This window comes from Aquila chrysaetos, chromosome 18, assembly GCF_900496995.4.
Source record: "Aquila chrysaetos chrysaetos chromosome 18, bAquChr1.4, whole genome shotgun sequence".
Classification (NCBI taxonomy): domain Eukaryota; kingdom Metazoa; phylum Chordata; class Aves; order Accipitriformes; family Accipitridae; genus Aquila; species Aquila chrysaetos.
This window is the reverse complement of record NC_044021.1, coordinates 1-18,019: the sequence shown is the minus strand read 5'-3', so window position 1 is coordinate 18,019 and position 18,019 is coordinate 1. Positions and strand designations below refer to the sequence as shown.

Genomic DNA, 18,019 nt, shown 5'->3' with positions numbered 1-18,019 from the left:
AGCCCCTCCCCTGGAGCCTGTGCTGTGGCCGCAGGCAGCCCCCGAGCCCTGTCGTGAGGGCAGCAAGCCGGCCCTGCGGTGTTCTCGAGTCTCCCTCAACGTGGGTGCCGCTAGCAGCGGTGCGGGGAACGAGCGGCGTCTGCGGAAGCCCCTGCGGAAGGAGGGGGCTCCGGCCAGGGTCGAGCTGCGGTCATAACGGTCACTGCTGCCTCTTTCCCTCTCCCAGAGGCCACGCTGTGGGTGCGGTTGTCCGTTCGTCCCCCGGGGATGCCGTTGAAAGCAGCAGCCTCAGGCTTGCGTGGGCTGTCTCTGCCTGGCCTCCCTCTCCTCGCGGCGCGGGAGCGCAGAGGGACAGGCGGAGCGCTTACTGGCTGTGGGCAGGAGCTGGTGAAGCTGGAGAGGCCACAGAAGGGTAAAGAAGAAGAAACGGAAGGCCGACTGGCCGGCAGCTGCCTCCCGCTGCAGGCAAGAGAGAGCCTGCCTCTCCGGGTGTGGAAGGATCCCTCCTCGTAGTCCACAGCAGGTCAGACCGCCAGGGTCCGTATGCATGACCGGCAGCGGGGTACGGCCACGTAGCGAGCGAGCGAGGCTACGTGTCTAGGAGGCCTCATCTCGTAAGAGCCGTGAGACACTCGCGTGTTCCGTTATGTGGAGGACAGCCAAGCGACTGGAGTTACAGAAGAGGAAGGGAGGAGAGAAGGAGAAAGAAGCGTCTGAGCTGGCAAGGTCTCCTGGCAGCTCCAAGAGCGAGAGCTGTGGTGAGTCCTGGGCCCTCGGGGCCCTGTCGCTCCTCTTGTGCGTCCCGGTCCCTCCCTCCCCCTCTCGTGGCCCCCTTGCTTTCCCATGCTGCTGTGACGTTTGGGGGTTGGTTTGGTTTGGGGTTTTTTTTGGGGTTTTTTTTTTTTTTTTTTTTTTGCTTCCCTGTACCTCTCCTCTTCTGGCTATTCTCTTGTCCTGCTCCCTCTTCCTCTCCCCCTTTCTCTCTCTCGTTCAACTGCCCCCCTTCCTTTTTCTCTCTGCGTTCTTGTCCTGCTCCCTCTCCCTCTTCCCCCCCCCCCCCCCCCCCCCCACCTTTGTCCTGCAGCCAGTCCCTGTTTTTTCCTTTTCGGTCTCCTTGTCCTGATCTGCATCCGCCTCTTTCCCCGCCTCCCAATTTCTCTGGCCCGTTCCCTGGTGTTCTTTTCCTCTCTGCGCCTGTACGTGCCGCTCTGTGTCCCTGCCTTCCTATCTCTCGTCTTCCTACTTTCTCTTTTCTCTCTATCCCTTTGTCTTGCTCGCTGTTGCTGTTTATTTTTTGTCATTCTGGATCTCACTGTCCCCGGCCTCCTTCCTGTTCATCTCTTGCTCTCTCTGACCCTTTGTGCTGCTTCCTGCCCCTTTTTTATTCACCCTCCCTCTCTCTGCAGGGCTCCTGATACTTCTCTTTCTAAATTCCCCACCCCCCTGTGCTTCTCGCGGTCTCTGGCTCTCTCTCTGGGGCGCGCGCTCTCGTTGTCATTGTTCTTGTCTGTCGCTCTGTCTTGCTTCCTGTCCCGTCGTTTCTCGCTGTATCCCTTTGTCCCGCTCCCTGCTTGTATTCTATTCCTCTCTGTCCTGAGGCCCGTCCCAGTTTTTTATCTGCGTCCTGCCGCTGTCCTGATTTGTCCTTCTCTGCCATGTTCCCTGTCCCTCTTTCTGTCTCTTTTCCTCTGTCCCTGCTGCTTATTTCTCCATCTCTGTCCAGACCCCTGTCCCTTCCCCCCCCTCCCGCCCTGCTGTCCCTCTGCCTTGCTTTCTTTCGCTCCCTTTTCTGTCTGTCTCTCTCTGCCCCATTCCCTCTCCCGTCCTTTCTAACTGTGTCCCCCTGTCCAGCTAGCTGTCTCTTCTTTCTTTTTTCTGTTCCTCAGTACTTTTTTCTTTTCCCGTATCTCTCTCCCACTGCCCGTCGCAGTTGGTTTTTTCCCCTCCGATGCTGGCCTGCTCTTTGTCCCTTTTGTCTCTCTCTGTCCTTCCGTCGTGCTCCCTGTGTCTATTTAATCCCTTCCTCTCTGTCCTGCAGCCCGTCGCGATTTTTTTTTTTCTCTTCCGTCCCTTTGTCCTGCTCCCCGTCCTTGTCTCTCTTTCCCTTGGTTCTGCCTCCCGTCTTTTTTTTCCTTTCTTTCTCCATCTCTCTGTCCTGCTCCCTATCCCTCGCGCGCGCTCTCTGTTTCTGCGTCCTTCTCCTTGCCTTTCCCCACGTTCTCTGTCTTGTTCCCTCTTTGGTTTTCTTGTTTTCCGGGTGGCTGGGCCCGGCTACCCGCGGGGGTGCTTCGGCTCGGGGGTTTGGGGTGGGGGCCCGGCCGTGCCGGCGATGGCGGGGAAATAAAGCCTGAAACGGCAATCGCGAAGCGACGCCCTGCCTGTGCTGGGGCTGCCCCGCAGAGGCGTGGGGCCGGGCCCTCCGCAGGTCGCGGGCACTCCCCAAAACTGCGCGTGGGGCCCCGGGGGTGCGGGGCTGTGGGGTGGCTACGCTCGGCGTCGCCCGTGGGCGCTGCAGGGTCAGAAATGGAGAACAAGTTTTCTGTTCCCGGGGCTTGACGACAGGCTCGCGCGGCTGATTTTGGGGCTCGGAAACAGACCGAGCTGCGCGGCTTTGGGCCCAGAAACAGAGGTCCGGCCCTGCGTTTTTGGGCCTTGAGAACAGGCTCGGCAGCCGGGGTTTTTGGCTCCCAAAGGGGCCCCGAGTCCGCTGGCGTGGGGGCCAAAAGCGGAAGCCGGCGTGGCTGGTTTGGCAGGCGGGTGGGAGGGTGTTGGGGGCTGCGGGGGGAAGCAGGGGGTGGGCAGGGTGCGTGGACCCTCCCCGGAGATGGGGGTCTGGTGGCGTCGGACGCCGAAGTTCGGGAGGCCGGCGCGCAGCAGGCCGCACTCAACTTCTGCGATGGTCTGTGGGGGGAAAGGCGCTTTTCAGACCCCACGTGCCCTCTTTGAGTCCAGCTCTTCTTTCTGCGCTGCTCAGAATAGTTGTTCAGTAATTAATCGCCCGAACTAACGACTATTTATACGGCGTGTAACTCTGATGTTTAATCCCAATGCTCCAGTTTTGACAGCCGTTGATATACAACCTTGTGGAAAGGCCAGACCGTTGCACGTAGCTGGAGCTTGTAAGGAGAAGCAGCTGAAATCAGCCGGAGCTTCAGCGCGGAGCTGGGGCTTCAGCGAGCCAGAACTGTAGCAAGCGGGAGCTGGAACGAGGCGGGGTGTCCGCTGTCTGGAGCGTGCATTAGCCAGAGGCGAAAGTACCTGCGGCTGTAACGAGCAGGAGCCGCGATTAGCTGGAGCGTCCGTCGGCCGGACCGCGCTCCCAGCACGGCCGAAGGGCGGCCGGGCGCAGGCAGGGCTGTCGGCAGCAAGCAGCTCCGAGCAGCAGGGAGGCGAGCCGTCCTTCTGCCGGCGGGGAGCCCGGCCTCTTCCCTCGGGGATGCAATCCGCGCCACGCTCCTCTCTCTGCGTGGAGGGTCTCGCCCGGTCCGTTCCCGCGGGCAGAAGCGAGGTGGGGGTCCCCCGGCTCTCCTGGGGCAGCCCCCCTGTGAGGGGGCGCGGGCGAGGTGTCGTCGTCCCCTCGGTACCGGGCAAAGGGGAGAGAAACGGGCCGGTGGGAGCTCCTGGGGTGCGGAGAGCCCTTCCGGCAGAATCCTCCCCTGTCTTTTCACCGTTGGCTGGGTGCGACAAGCAGGTTCATTTCTTTGTCTCCTCTTTTCCCAGCGTCACCTTCCGCGTCACACGAAGAAAATCCTGCGTGGGTAATTCCGCTTGCTGCTCAGGTAATCGCACGTATCGGGCTGGGGGAGCGGAGAGAAACACTTGCGAGTTCGAGGGCGCTACGGATGCTCCACGTTAAACCCACAGAAAAGGCAAATTTGCTGCTAGTGCAGAAAAGCTGATGGAAAAATTGCTGTTAACAGATCGTGCCCTGTTCTTGCACTGGTCCCTTGATACGTTTTTGCTTCAGGTGAAAGAACGAAATTTCGTGTCTGGTAAATTCAGAGCTGCCTGTTAGCTTCTTTAGGGTCGAGTGTTTCTCTTCGCTCTGTTCATACGGATTTTATGGGCAAGTTGGAAACAGCCTTTTACTTTTTTATGTGTAACTGAATTTTTAGGAATATGTGGTGTCCCTGTAGTTCATTTTTGAGCACCTAGATGCCAGTAGAAATGTCATGAGTGAAACGTGATGGAAACTGGTACTTAAACTTGATTTTTATTTGATTTTTTTTTTTTTTTTTCTTCTTCCCCATTAAGAGTGTCGATGGCATGTTGTCCCGTGGCACAATCCCCATTCCGTTCAGCGGAGTCTTCAGTCTAGGACTTTTAAGTAAAAAAGTTTGTCCTTCCAAAAAAGGACTAGTCAGTCATTCATAGGACCGAGGCATAGACTTGGAGAGTCGCTTAAGTACGTGACCGGAATTAAAGCCAACTTTCAGTTGATGTTGCTGCTGTTGGTCTTTGCTTTCATTGATTTCTCCAGCACTCCGTCATGGTTGGGAGCTCTGAATCGTAATGTGTTTCAGTCTCTAACACGTTTCCACCTCCCCGCCACCCCCCCAAAAAAAGGAGAGGCAGTGTCTAAAAGTTAATTAGTTTCCTCACAAATGCGTGAGTAAATCAAATTTGAGTTATGATGATTAAAACCATAAAAATGACACCGGTCTGGTGAGACAATAGCAGATCTGGACTACTTCTGAACAGGCATTCATCACACGCAAAAGTTGTCAGGGTGCGGATCACCTGCGCTTCATGCTCTGACGAGACAAAATGCTGAGGCAGGGATGAGCTCTGAAAGAGGGGGGGGAAAAAAAAAAAAAAAAAAGCTACAGGGTCACGGTTTTGTTTTGTTGTTGTTTGTTTTTAAAAGAGTGCAATATTGACTGGTGCCAGCCTGCAGAGCTCTTCTGCTGCCTGACCTCTCCTTCTCTTTCATGGCTGTAATTGTCGTTTGGATAATTGTAGAAGAGCAATTAAGTTACTTGCCTCTGTGAATGTGCTGGTAATACCAGGAAGGGAAATGCTTGAACCAGTAGTGAATAACTTGGCTACAAGTAGAATTTCTGAAGGAAGAACAGCAGCAGCAACAGGAAGCAAATAGCGAGTGACCAAAAATTTGCGTGCGTCAAACGCATCAAAGCTTTATTGCCAAATGTTGTTTGGCAATATGTTCCAAATGGCTTTTTTTGGTAAACGTAAATTTTTAGGAAGTTCAGGGTTGTGTGTGGCAAAAGGTGTCCCTCTGCGTACGCGTCCTGCTACGGTAAATAGCATGGGTCAGTGGCAAGTCCAGCGGCAGGGCTGTTGTTCCCTACTCTCGACGTTGCCAGAGCAGTGTTGCGGTATTGAGACCTTAACGGACGGGCTGAGGAATGGAAGGAGAATGCCCGTTTTCTGTAAGGGCTCAGAATGCCAACCCTTTTCTCTGTCTGCCGCTCCCCTGAGCGTGAGATGAAGCTGTTTTATTTTTCTCCCTTGTTCCTGGTCTAAATAATTCTGGAGCTGTTGCTGCTGTGGGTTTGCAATTTGTGTTACTGCATTTTTGTAGCGTTCTAGCGATGGGTCGTTTCTACTGGGGCGAAGCATCGAGATGCGGTTTTCGGTGTAAAGCGTCAGAAACTACATTCACCGAAACCGGTAAGTCGCGGCGGAGGTGAAACCGATCTGGCGCGTGCGGCTGTGCTCGCAGGGATGCTCGGTGGCTCCTCATCAAAACGGCAAGGGGTGGGTGTGTGTGTGGACATCTGTAGGGTTGCGCTCTGGGTCCGAGAGCGTTAACGTATTTTTGCTGTGGGAAGATGGAATGGAGCGTGTGCCTGTCAAATGTCAGGGCAGTCAAAAGCTAGCAGGGACCCTGAGCGGGTTTGGTGGCGCAACTGCGGTTTTAAAAGATCTTGACCGTTTGGAGCAACGGCCTGGAAAAAATCATTCCTTTTTTGCAACGAGGCAGTTCGCAAGGACAGATGTGTTGCTGTGCTCTTTAGCAAAAATACTCAACTTGTGATGTATAGGGTGAGGAAGTCTTGGCTATACTAAGGCTTGAGAAAATGTACGTAGGTCTCTCTGTCTGTCACCTGCGTGTATCTAGGAAAGTGAGTTCTAGTGAAACTAAAGGTACCGATGAGTCAAAAAAAAAAAAAAAAAAAAAAAAAAAGGCACGGTTGTCTGAAAAATGCAAAAATACTTTTTGCTCTGCTCCGTCGTACTGTCTTCACAAACCTTCACAAAAAAAGGCAGCTTTGTATTCCTACCCAGCTTTATGCTAACGGGTTTTTTCTTCTCTCAGCTGGATGTCAGCTGGCACCGTTTCGCCGTGCTTGCCCTTTCTTCTGCCATGACAATACGAGACAGATGGAAAGAATCCATAGTGGTCTGCAAGTACAAGGTACGTCTGTGATGTGTGTCTGCGTTTTTCCAAAGGTACTTGCAGTGTGGACTTTAACATTAAGAGCGTGCCAACTCTCCTTTTACATTTTTTTTACGTGAAATATTGTAACGCAAATACTAAAAATAAGTTCTGTTCTGGAGCAAGTTACACCTATGCAAAGTTTACTTCCCTCCGTTTATTTTCTCTTCCTGAAAGCATAATCTTCTGTTTCTGTGCACTTGCTAGTAAATGATATAGTGAAAATAATTTTGTACTAAAAGAGGGAAGAAACTGTTCGTAAGAGTTCAGCTGTTCAGAAGAAACAGACTTTGTTTTCATGATAAAAGCTTTATGCTTTTGCAGTCCATGAGTTTTTTAAAATAGCTTATAGGAGTACTCGACAACCTTACTGAGATAACTAGCATCTGTGCTAAAAGCAATCGAGGTCAAAGAAGAGACGTGGACAAAACAGGACAAATTGGCGTCGCATCTGTGTGTTTTCCAGGCTTTCCCAGGAAGCACTGGCAGCCCTGTAACTAGTGACAGTGAGTCCTGATTGTTTTTGATGAGTTACTGCTTCAGTAATGTATTTTTTCCTTTAACCTACAGCGTGTCATTTTGACTTCAGTTGGAAAGAGATTTTCCAAAATGGAAGTCTTTGTCACTCAAAGAAATTTTCTTTTATGAACTTCCCATCAGAGTGGATCTTCAGAGGTGATCGACTTGACAGTAGAAGTCATCAGTAACAAGACTTTTCACTCTCTTTAAACAAAGAAAAAAAAAAAAAAAAAAAAGTCAATTTCCTTCCAAAGACCCAAGCACAGCCCATCTTCCTAAAGTTGATGGCATCGCTGGTCTTTGGTTTCTCAGTTGTAACAGTCGCGACAACATGAAAATGTGTTGCTCTGCGTGCTTCAGTACTGCCAAAAGCATTAGGAAATCCGCCAGTCCTTTTTGGTAGTCTGAGGTATTGCAGCACTGGGGGGTTTTACAAATTGACCTGCATTGTTTAAAGTGTAACTGCCAAATAGCTGTAGTATATCATTTATGAGGTGTATGTAAGCAGTTAGGTATTTTTCTAAATGTTTAAAAAGAGAGGCAACTGAATGTTGTGGGTTTTCTTTCCTGACGTTTTGACGGAGTGCTCTGAAGTACTTTCTTTCTGTCTGGCTTTCAATGGTGTGTTTCCCTGGCAGTTCAGTAGCACCTCTCTTGGGCAGCGCAGCTGGCCAGGTGTTCCTCCTCATTACGTAACACACACAAAAACCCCTAGTCACATTATAACTGTGTACTTTGGAGATAGATAATTTAACGGTAGGAATTCAGAGCTGTGCAAGTTAAGGTAATGCAAAAGGAAAATCAAATACTTTTACAGTATAAGTATTCTTATTGGATGTATATAAACGTGGGCACACCCTTTGAGTGTAAAGTGAATTATTGAGATTTATTCTTTATTTTTCATTTTGCTCTTTGAAGTTTTCCACTTCACTTTCAGCTTTATTCACCAAACAAGCAAGATGCAAAGCAGCAGCAGCAGCAGCGCAAGGGCTGTAGCTGTTGCGGTGGATCCGTAAGCATAGATTCTGATTGTGTACGACCTCGTCCCGCAGCCTCCCGGGGTTCTCTCCCTGCGGCAGTGCTGTAAGGAAGGGAGGAGACGTTTTCCAACCCCGGCAAGAGTGTTTACTTGTGTGCTAAGCAGGTGTTCAAAATGGTATCAATTAGCCTAAATGCTGATTTTAAGCGTTCAAATCGCTCTTAACTTTTAAAGGAGGGTGGTGTATTTCGAGCTGACCTGTTTACCTGGAATCCTCCTTTAGCTCAGCGACTCTCCTTGTGCACCCCCAGCCTCCGCTGGCAGGGCGGTATGAGAAGCTGGAAGGTCCTTGACTTAGTATAAACCCTGCTTAGCAACCACTAAAGCGTCGGTGTGTTGTCAACGTTATTCTCGTCCTAAATCCAAAATGGCCCTGTACCAGCTACTCGGAAGAAAATTAACTTTATTCCAGCCAAAACCAGGACAACCCCAACCCCCCTGATTCTGGGTCTGCAACAGGGGAAAAAAAAAAACAAACGAATTTGGGACTCCTGGGAAAGCCAAATCCGCCTGGATCTGTGCAGCTGGAAAGGAAAAATCCCACCCCGTTTTCACGCGCAAAACCACAACCAAAAGATCACCCCTTTTTATGTTGTGGAAAAGCACTGAAACACGCCCCAAACTGAGTATTTTGAAAAAGCAAAAAACTTGCCAGTTCGGGGAAGATTGGGGGCGAAGCACAGGCAGTTTGAGGGGCATTGCTGGGGGTCCTCCCAGTGTGGATGATCTGGTGTGGATTCTCTGTTGCGCGTTATCCCAGGTGAGTTACCTGCTGTGGATCATCCCGGGTGGACTCCCTGGGGTAGGTCATCCCCGCCCGTGTCCCCCCATCCACCTTTGTACCCTCACCTACCCTCCCCCCGTGTGTGTTTCTCCCCCATGTGCCCCCCGTTGCTCCGGCCCGCCCCCTTCACCCACGCGAGTTTTTAACCCGTGCGAGTTGTTTCCCCCCCGCAGTGCCCTGCTCTCCTATCTCCTGCCCCCCCCCCCCCCCCCTTTCCCTCCTCCATATGCCACACCACCCCCCCCATCATCTGTCAGGCTCCAGACCCCTGGCATGCTGCCTGCACCCCATTCTCTGTCATTTTTTTTCTTCTTTTCCTTACAAGTTGTTGCTGTTGTTTCTTTTTAATGATTAAACTCTTTTCGTTTCCAGCCACGAGTTTTCTCACTTTCGCCCTTCCGATTGTCTCCCCGTCCCACTGGCGGCGGGGGAGCGAGTGAGCGGTCGCGTGGGGCTTCGTTGCCGGCTGGCGTTAGACCACGACACGAGGTGAGTCGCAAGCCCTGCCTGGCTAATGCTGGAGGCTCTCTGCGTTCCTCCTGCCATCTTGACGGGCCGTCCTTGTTCTTCATTGCCGCTTTATAGCGAGCGCCTCTTGCTCCGTAAGCAGCAGTACTCGGGCCGTGCAGGTGCTGCACGTTGCAGACAGCAAAGGGCAATTGTGACGCTTGCTGGGGGGAGCGGCAAGGGGTGCGGAGCCACGCTCCTGTAGGGAGCAAAGATGGAACCTCGAGGGCTCTGCGGTCATCTGCCGAGAACATCTACTATCCCGACGCGCCGCTTTGCTTTCCCTGCTTCACGTCTAATTACTTTGCACGCCGGAGGGCGGGGCGGTAAGTAACACCGTGCAGCGTCTCTTCGATAAGAGACAAGCCCCGCACAAGAAGCCTTGCGTGCGTGCAGGATTAGGAGAGCAGAGTTGTGATAGCACAGAGGTGAGGAAAGGTGCGCCCCACCCCAACAGAGCCCCAGGATCGCCAGGGTATCGCTCGCTTGCAGGTGGGCCGCTCGCATCTGGTCCGCTGGGATGCGCCGTTTCCTGCTGAACAGAGCTGCCCCCCTGGCACGAGGCAGCTTTGGGTCTCTTGTGGCCTGCCTTCAGGCTGTCACCTGCACCAGGCGTTATTATTATTTTTTTTTTTAATCTCTCGCCAGCATCTGTTGGCTGGCTGCTGTCACTCCCAGAACCCTGATGCTGCATGCAGACGGATACAGCAGTCCCTGGGGCTTGGTCCAGGGGAACCCCCCGTCCCCCCTGCCCTTGCAGGTTCCCTGTGCTGCTTCTCCTGTCTAGATAATGGGGTGGGGGGGCAGGGACAGAAGCGACCGCCCGAATTGTCTGTTGTTTGTGCTTGACTGCTGTAACCGCTCCAGCCCCTCGGGTGCTTTTTGGAAGGGAGGCAATGAAGGTGACTGCCCGGGCTGCGAGTGGGGAAAGGGCAGGGCAATGTAAGCTCCGTGCCCCCAGTAAGTAGTTACCGCCTGTGGCTGGTCTCTACTGGGTTGAGCTGTCAGTCATCTCTCCTGCAGCTGATGCTCAGAAGAGGATCGTTGCGGGGATGCGGATGGCGCTGCGCGGCGAGCGAAGGCGGGAAGTGCGTTCTGGAGGCGCGCATGCGCGGTGGCGCGCGTGGCTGGCCCCCCCCCCCCGCTGTTGCCTAGCAATCAAAACGCTGTACGGCAGCCGGGGAGGAGATCATGTGCTGTGAGCCCTTTACGGCGGTCGTCGCTGTTGCCGAGCAACCACAGCGCGACACGGCGTCTCGGCAACCGCGCATGCGCGGCGGCGCGCTTTACGGCGCTCCTGCTGTTGCCTAGCAACGGAATCGCTGTACGGCAGCTGGGGAGGCGCGCATGCGCGGTGCGCCTTTTACGGCGCTCGCCGCTGTTGCCTAGCAACCATAGCGCGACACGGCGTCTCGGCAACCACGCATGCGCGGCGGCGCGGTTTACGGCGCTTGCCGCTGTTGCCTAGCAACCACAGCGCGACACGGCGTCTCGGCAATTCCGCATGCGCGACGGCGCGGTTTATGGCGCTCCTGCTGTTGCCTAGCAACGGAATCGCTGTACGGCAGCTGGGGAGGCGCGCATGCGCGGTGCGCGTTTTACGGCGCTCGCCGCTGTTGCCTAGCAACCACAGCGCGACACGGCGTCTCGGCAACCGCGCATGCGCGGCGGCGCGCTTTACGGCGCTCCTGCTGTTGCCTAGCAACGGAATCGCTGTACGGCAGCTGGGGAGGCGCGCATGCGCGGTGCGCCTTTTACGGCACTCGCCGCTGTTGCCTAGCAACCACAGCGCGACACGGCGTCTCGGCAACCGCGCATGCGCGGCGGCGCGCTTTACGGCGCTCCTGCTGTTGCCTGGCAACCAAAACGCCGCACTGGCAGTCGGGAGCCGCGCATGCGTGGTGGCGCGTTTCGGCCGCCCTCCTGCTGTTGCCTGGCAACCACGACGCCGTGCAGCTGCTCGGGAGCCGCGCATGCGCGGTGGCGGCGCGTTTCGCCAGCGCTCTCTTCCGCCGCCTGTTGACCAAAGTTCGGTACTGCAGCTGGGAGCCGCGCATGCGTGCTGGCGCGCCGCGCCGCGCCCTGGCAGTTGCCACCGTGCGACCAACGTTCGGTACTGCAGCTCGGAGGCTGCGAGTGCGCGGGGCTGCCCCTGTCCTGCACGTGCCGTCCGACGGTAACGGCAATGCGGCACCGGCGGGAGGTGCCGCCGCGCTCGTTGCTTCCTCCCGGTAGGAAAAGCCGCTGCCCGCCCCAGGCGCGCTGGGTGTCCGGCGGGCGCTCGGGCGCGCAAAGCGCGGAACCGCAGCCGCCGGGTGCCGCCCCTGGGCACCGCGGTCCCCGCCCGTCCGCTCAGCTGCTGCTGCCGCCTCGTGGCCGACCGAAGCGCGGGAACTGCAGCGGCCGGCACGGCACAGGTGCGCATCGCAGCAGCGCTGGTGCCGCCGCCTCCGCTGCTGACGCCGTTGTGGCAAAGCGCGGTACATGCAGCACCGGCGGTTCAGCTGCGCCGGCTCCCACTCCCCTGCCGGCGCAATGCGCGGATCCCCGGAGGCAGCGTGGCGGCAGCGGCGCTGGTCTTCCGCAAGCTGGGCGAGCAGCCGGGAACCGCGGGTAAGGCGAGCGATCTCTCCATCCGGCGGGAGGGCGAGGTGCGAGTGGTGCGTCCTGCCTGTGCCCCGCTGGCCGCCCGGGGCTGCAGGGCCGGGAAGCTGCGAAGGCCGGCCCGCCGCGGCAGGCTCCCGGTCCGCCGGAGGCGAGCCGGGCCGGGGAGTTCCCCGAGAGCCGCCGGTAGAAGGGAAGAGGGGATGGAGGCGCGCACCCCCCAGGCGCGGCCAGCGGGCGCCTCCCCGAGTCGCCAGAGCTCCCCCGGCCCCGCTCGGCCCGTGCGGCTGCCCCCAGCTCCAGCCCCTCCCCTGGAGCCTGTGCTGTGGCCGCAGGCAGCCCCCGAGCCCTGTCGTGAGGGCAGCGAGCTGGCCCTCAGTGCATCTCCAGAAGCCTCTGCAGAAGGAGGGGCTCTGGCCAGGGGCGATCTGCGGTAATGAGTCGATGCTTCTCTTTCGCAGAGGCTGCGCTGAGGGCATGGTTGTCTCTTCCTCCCTTGGGGATGCCGTTGACTGCAGCAGCCTCAGGCTTGCGTGGGCTGTCTCTGCCTGGCCTCCCTCTCCGCGCGGGCGCCGGAGCACAAAGGGACAGGCGGGGCACTTACCGGCTGTGGGCAGGAGCTGCTGCGGCTGAAGCTGGAGAGGCCAGACAAAGGTAGAGAAGAAGAAATGGAAGGCCGGCCGGCCGGCAGCTGCCTCCCGCTGCAGGCAAGAGAGAGCCTGCCTCTCCGGGTGTGGAAGGATCCCTCCTCGTAGTCCGCAGCAGGTCAGACTGCCGAGGTGCACTGCAGGGTCCGTATGCAGCACCGACGGTGCCGTACGGCCACGTAGTGTGCGAGCGAGCGAGGCTCTGTGCCTAGGAAGCCTCGTCTTGCAAGACCTGTGAGACTCGTGTTCTCCTAGGGGGAGGAGGACAGCCGTGCAGCCGGAGTTACAGCAGAGGAGGGGAGCGGGAGAGGAGCAGAAAGAAGCGTCTGAACTGGCCAATTCTCCTGGCAGCGCCAAGAACAAGAGCTGTGGTGAGCCTCGGGGCCCTGTCTCTCTCCCCTCTTCTGTGTTCCGGTCCCTCCCTGGCCCTGCCCGGCCCCCTCTCTTTCCCACACCGCTGCCTTTTTTTTTTTTTTTTTTTTTTTTTTCTCCTTTCCTCCCTTGTACCTCTGATACTGAAAAGCCGGTCGAAGAAACTCTCTAAGGCTCGTTTTGGAGTTTTAGAAAGCAGGCATTCTTCATTGCAGCGCTGGATGCACGGGGGATAGTTCCACCTAGCGTGCGTGCCACAGGTTTAGCACACACAGGTTCTATAGAATAACTAATTGCATATTAATCAGATTAGTATACGTATACATAAAAATGATGGCAACCGATTATCACAGTACTGCCTGCATCCAATCATGCGCAATGAAGGATCCGTTTGAGACGAAGGGCTGCTTTTGCGACCACCGGCCCATTTGAAGTTCTTGCTGGCTGTCCTTGAAGTCTTTATTCTTGTCCTTGTTCTTTGATCTTGAAGCTTAAGGCAGTTTCAATCGCACGTGGTGAGTTTCAGCATTGTTCTCATCTAGTGCACAGGAACATCTAGTCCTAAGAGCAAAGAACTGCAAAACTTGCGAGTACCTACCTCTGCTAGTTAACTGCTTGGCTATACTTTTGTCTACTGTTTCAATCATTGTGTTAGTGTAAGATTTCTAATAATTATTTACCAAATCTCACTTTTACAGTCACCTAGCAGCAAACCAGTTTCCACGGCTGGTACAAAACATTAAAACCATCCAAATATTTAGACGTGCCATACGGAATGTATGGACATATGCTATCAGAGGTGTCCCAGGGGCAGGGGGAGCGTCGGGGGGGGGGGGGGGCCTGAGCCCCGGAGCGGACTCGCTGGCAGGACTCGTTAGGCGCGCGACTGGCTGAACGAACACTGGCTGTCCGTCCCCGTTGCCCTCCGGGCTGCGTTTGCGCTCCCTTTGCACGGGGCGAGGGGCCGTGAGGGAGCCCAGGGGAGGAGGAGGTGAGGCGCTGGGGGGGTCGGGCCATGCCCCCCCTGTTCCTGCTGGGCTCCAGCTGTTGCAAATATTCTGGTAAAGAAATCAAAATTTAATCACGTAGAAGACTTAGGTTTGATTAAGAAGTAAAATTGTGAAGCATAACGTATAGGATTGTTAAGTGTGAAATATATTAACCTGATTCGTGTCAATATAAAACAACGATAGGGCCGCATGGTGAAATGTGACCCTCTCTGCATATGTAATCTTTAACCGTTTTGCTTGATCTTGTATAACCGTAGGCCTAAGGGAAGTAGGAGAGTATGTATATAGCTCTTGCTTCCTGCAAAAGCCATATAACGGTAGGGAATTACAAAAGTTGGAAACGAAATAAAATCAGACATCAAGTAGAAATCGAAAAATACTTCACACGGTCTCTCGGAAGTAGCGGAATCCTATAGTTGCAAAGGTTTAAAGAAAAAGGGGGGGGGGATTGATAGAGAGAACAAACTGCTTATTGCTTAATGATTGTCTCTCTGGAACTTTACATACCCAGGACTGGTGTTTGTCAAGGATTAAGCCTGTCAGAGACTGGTACTTAGGAATGATGAGCAAGAAGGAACCAAGAGCGATCACAAGACTTAATTAAGTGTTCGATGAATTTACGATCTTGTTAAGAAAACGCAAGTAGAGGCCTTGCTTGAATAGATAAGGCCGGAAAAGATAAGAACTCCTGCCTTTTGTTCCCCTCCTTGTAGATAATTTAGCTTAAACTAACCGTACGGTGCTATACCACTAATGAGAACTTAGATAATAAGAACACTAACAAGCACGAAGGTATCAAAACATGTAAAGGACCATACTGCGCAGAATCACCTGAGGAGGGTCAAATAGCGGACAAGTGAGGAAGACTATGGAAGACCACCAGAGGACTCCTGAAGACCACCAGAGACCTTCAATGCGCCTGCGTAAAGGACATTTACATATGTTAATAGTTTCCCGGGAAAACTAATGAATATGTATAACATTTCTCAGGAATCTAGTGAATATGTATGTAGAACCTGTACTTAACCTGCACAATTAGACCTGACGGGGTGTGCCTTGGTAGAGCAGAGGCTCCCGGTGCACCCAGCGCTGTTTGCTTGCCTCTATTCATATAATAAATTGTAAACTTTAATTAGAATCCTGTTTTGGACGTGATCATTTTTCACAATTGGGGGCTTGTCCGGGATGGTCTTAGTTCCTGAATTCTGACTTAATCTAGGAGGGGCGCCCCACCACTTGGTGGCTCCTGATCGGGTCGGGTCGGGACTAACGCCATCCTGAACCTGAATAGGGGCAAGCAAAGAATTTGATTTTTTTGAGCTCCCTTGCCGGCTGCAGCAGTTTATTTTGCCCGTAATTCTGCGCGCGAAGATCCGAATGAAGACGACGGAGTCGTAAGTATTTAAGGGGTATACCGTTCGGTTGGGTGGGATTCGGTCACCTGTATGTGTGTAAGAGTGTGACTGAGACGAAACTTAGTTTCGAAGCGATTGTGGAGGTCTTCTAACCGCGGTTCCAATCTCCCGCGAGGGACTTGGCCGGTGAAGGACCGAAGTGACTCCTATAGGATTCGTGGGTGGGTGATAGGTCCTAAAACCCCTTTGCAAGACACTCTTACCGGTGACCAAGGGCTGTAGGAATTGCCACAGTAAAATTCCTAAGATGGGTCAGACAAAATCGAAGACCAAGGACCAGAAGAAAGGGAGCAAATTACCAGATATACCATCAGAAAGTCCATTAGGAGTAATGATTAAAAATTGGAATGAAAGGGGCCCCAGAAAAGGGAAAAGTGAATTAAAATTGATTCAATATTGCATGATTGAATGGCCAAAGGAGCCTTTAAGACCACATGTCTTTTGGCCCATTTTTGGATCCTTTGAAGACTGGATTTGCCAGGCTTTATATATATATATATATATGTTAACTCAAAGGAACCTTTTAGTCAGGAGGAAAGTGATTATGCAGGATTATGGATCAGGACTTCATGTCCTTTTCCAGCCTCAATACTTACATTAAAAACAGATGAGAAGTTTAAGGGAGAAGAAGGAGATACAAACGAAAAAGAGAAAGAAAAAGATGATAAATGGGAGCCACTAGATAACCTGCCGCCTCCATACCTTAACAATCTACCTCCGGCGGTGGCTCCCCCTCAGGTGGCCGTAGTACCCCCACCAGTACCACCGTTGTCCCTGCCTCCACCACCAATAGCACTGGAATTAGAACTACCTCCGGCTGCATGTACCAGAAGTAGGACTGGCGTATCTGAGGGAGCTTCTTTATATCCCTTACGAGAGGTACCCCTCGGAGGCAATCAAGGAGGCATCGGGTTTGTGGCAGTCCCATTAAATACCACAGATGTAAGAAATTTTAAGAAAGAAATGGGGACCCTATTGGATGATCCCCTCGGAGGAGCTGAAAAACTAGACCAATTCCTAGGCCCCAATACTTATACCTGGGAAGAAATACAGTCCATTTTAGGGATCTGATTTACTGCTGAGGAGAAGGGAATGATTAGGCAAGCTGGGATGAGAATTTGGGAAAGACAGAATCAGGCGGGACCCCCGGGAGACCAAAAATGGCCAAATGTGGATCCCCACTGGGATCATCAGCAAGCCCAAGGAAGACAGAATATGAGGGATTTAAGAACATTAATTATACAAGGAATAAGGGAAGCGGTTCCCCGAGGGCAAAACATTAATAAAGCTTTTAATGAACAACAAGGGAGAGGTGAATCTCCAACAGAATGGTTGGAAAGATTAAAGAAAAGTCTACAAATGTATTCTGGAATTGATCCGAATACAGTAGCTGGAACCGCACTCCTTAGAACACAATTTGTGGCTAAATCCTGGGGGGACATAAGAAGGAAATTAGAAAAACTGGAAGACTGGCAAGAAAGAGGATTAGAAGAGTTACTTAGGGAAGCACAGAAAGTATATGTTAGGAGAGATGAGGAAAAACAAAAAGCAAAAGCTAAGGTCTTTGTAGCAGCAGTAAGAGAAGGTCAAAAAAATAAGACCCCGTCCGGGGAGAGAAGAGAAAAAGGAATAGAGAAAACACCCAGAGGACAGCCTTATCGAGAAAGATTTACAGTTCCAGTTTGTTACTACTGTAACAAAAAAGGACATGTTCAGAGGAACTGTCGTAAGCAGCAACACGATGAAAAAATATTCAAAGAAGAATAGGGGTGTCAGGGGCTATATCTTCTGGGGACTTCAACATCAACGGAGCCCTTGATAAAATTATTAATTGGTCCCCATAAGGAGGAAGTTTTATTTTTGGTGGACACAGGGGCTGAAAAATCCACTATTCAAAGACTTCCGAAAGGAATAGAAAAAGGGAAGGGTTATATGTCAGTAGTAGGAGCAAAAGGGGAACCTTTTAAAGTACCTGTTTTAAAAGATGTAGAAGTAGAAACAGAAAAGAAAATTTGCCTTAATGATTTACTTTTGCTCCCTGAAGCGGAATACAATTTATTAGGAAGGGATTTGATTTTGAAATTAAACTTAGGCATTCAAAGTCAAGGGGATAAGTTGCAGATTAAATGATATACTCTAACACAAGAAGATGAAAAAGCCATTAACCCTTCAGTATGGTATAGGGAGGGGGAAATTGGAAAGATAGAAATGGACCCCCTAAATGTTCAAATAATAAATCCGCATCGTCCAATGAGAGTCAAACAACATCCTATACCAATGGAGGGTCGAAAAGGGTTAAAACTTGTAGTTGACAGACTTCTGGAAAAAGGAACTTTAGAACCGTGTATGTCACCTCATAATACACCCATCCTCCCAGTAAAGAAACCGGATGGGTCACACAGGATGGTACAAGATTTGAGAGCTGTAAATGAGCGAACAATTACTAAATTCCCTGTTGTGGCAAATCCTTATACTTCACTGAGTCCTATACCTCCCAAACATACGTGGTATAGTGTGACAGATTTAAAGGATGCTTTTTGGGCCTGCCCTCTGGATAAGGGATCTAGAGATTATTTTGCTTTTGAGTGGGAAGACCCCACAACCGGACGAAAACAACAATTAAGATGGACTGTGCTACCACAGGGGTTTACAGAGTCACCCAATCTATTTGGACAAACTTTAGAAAAATTATTACAAGATTTCACATTACCCAAGGAGG

At 52.6% G+C, this 18,019-nt stretch overlaps 1 long non-coding RNA gene across 1 annotated transcript; it reads right to left on the bottom strand.

The window, feature by feature from the left end:
* Positions 1-9,073: 9,073 nt before the first annotated feature.
* Positions 9,074-10,376, bottom strand: LOC115353039. Its single transcript, XR_003927389.1, has 2 exons — positions 10,225-10,376; positions 9,074-9,855 (listed from the first exon to the last, which is right to left on the bottom strand). It is a non-coding gene; the product is annotated as an uncharacterized LOC115353039 (long non-coding RNA).
* Positions 10,377-18,019: the final 7,643 nt, after the last annotated feature.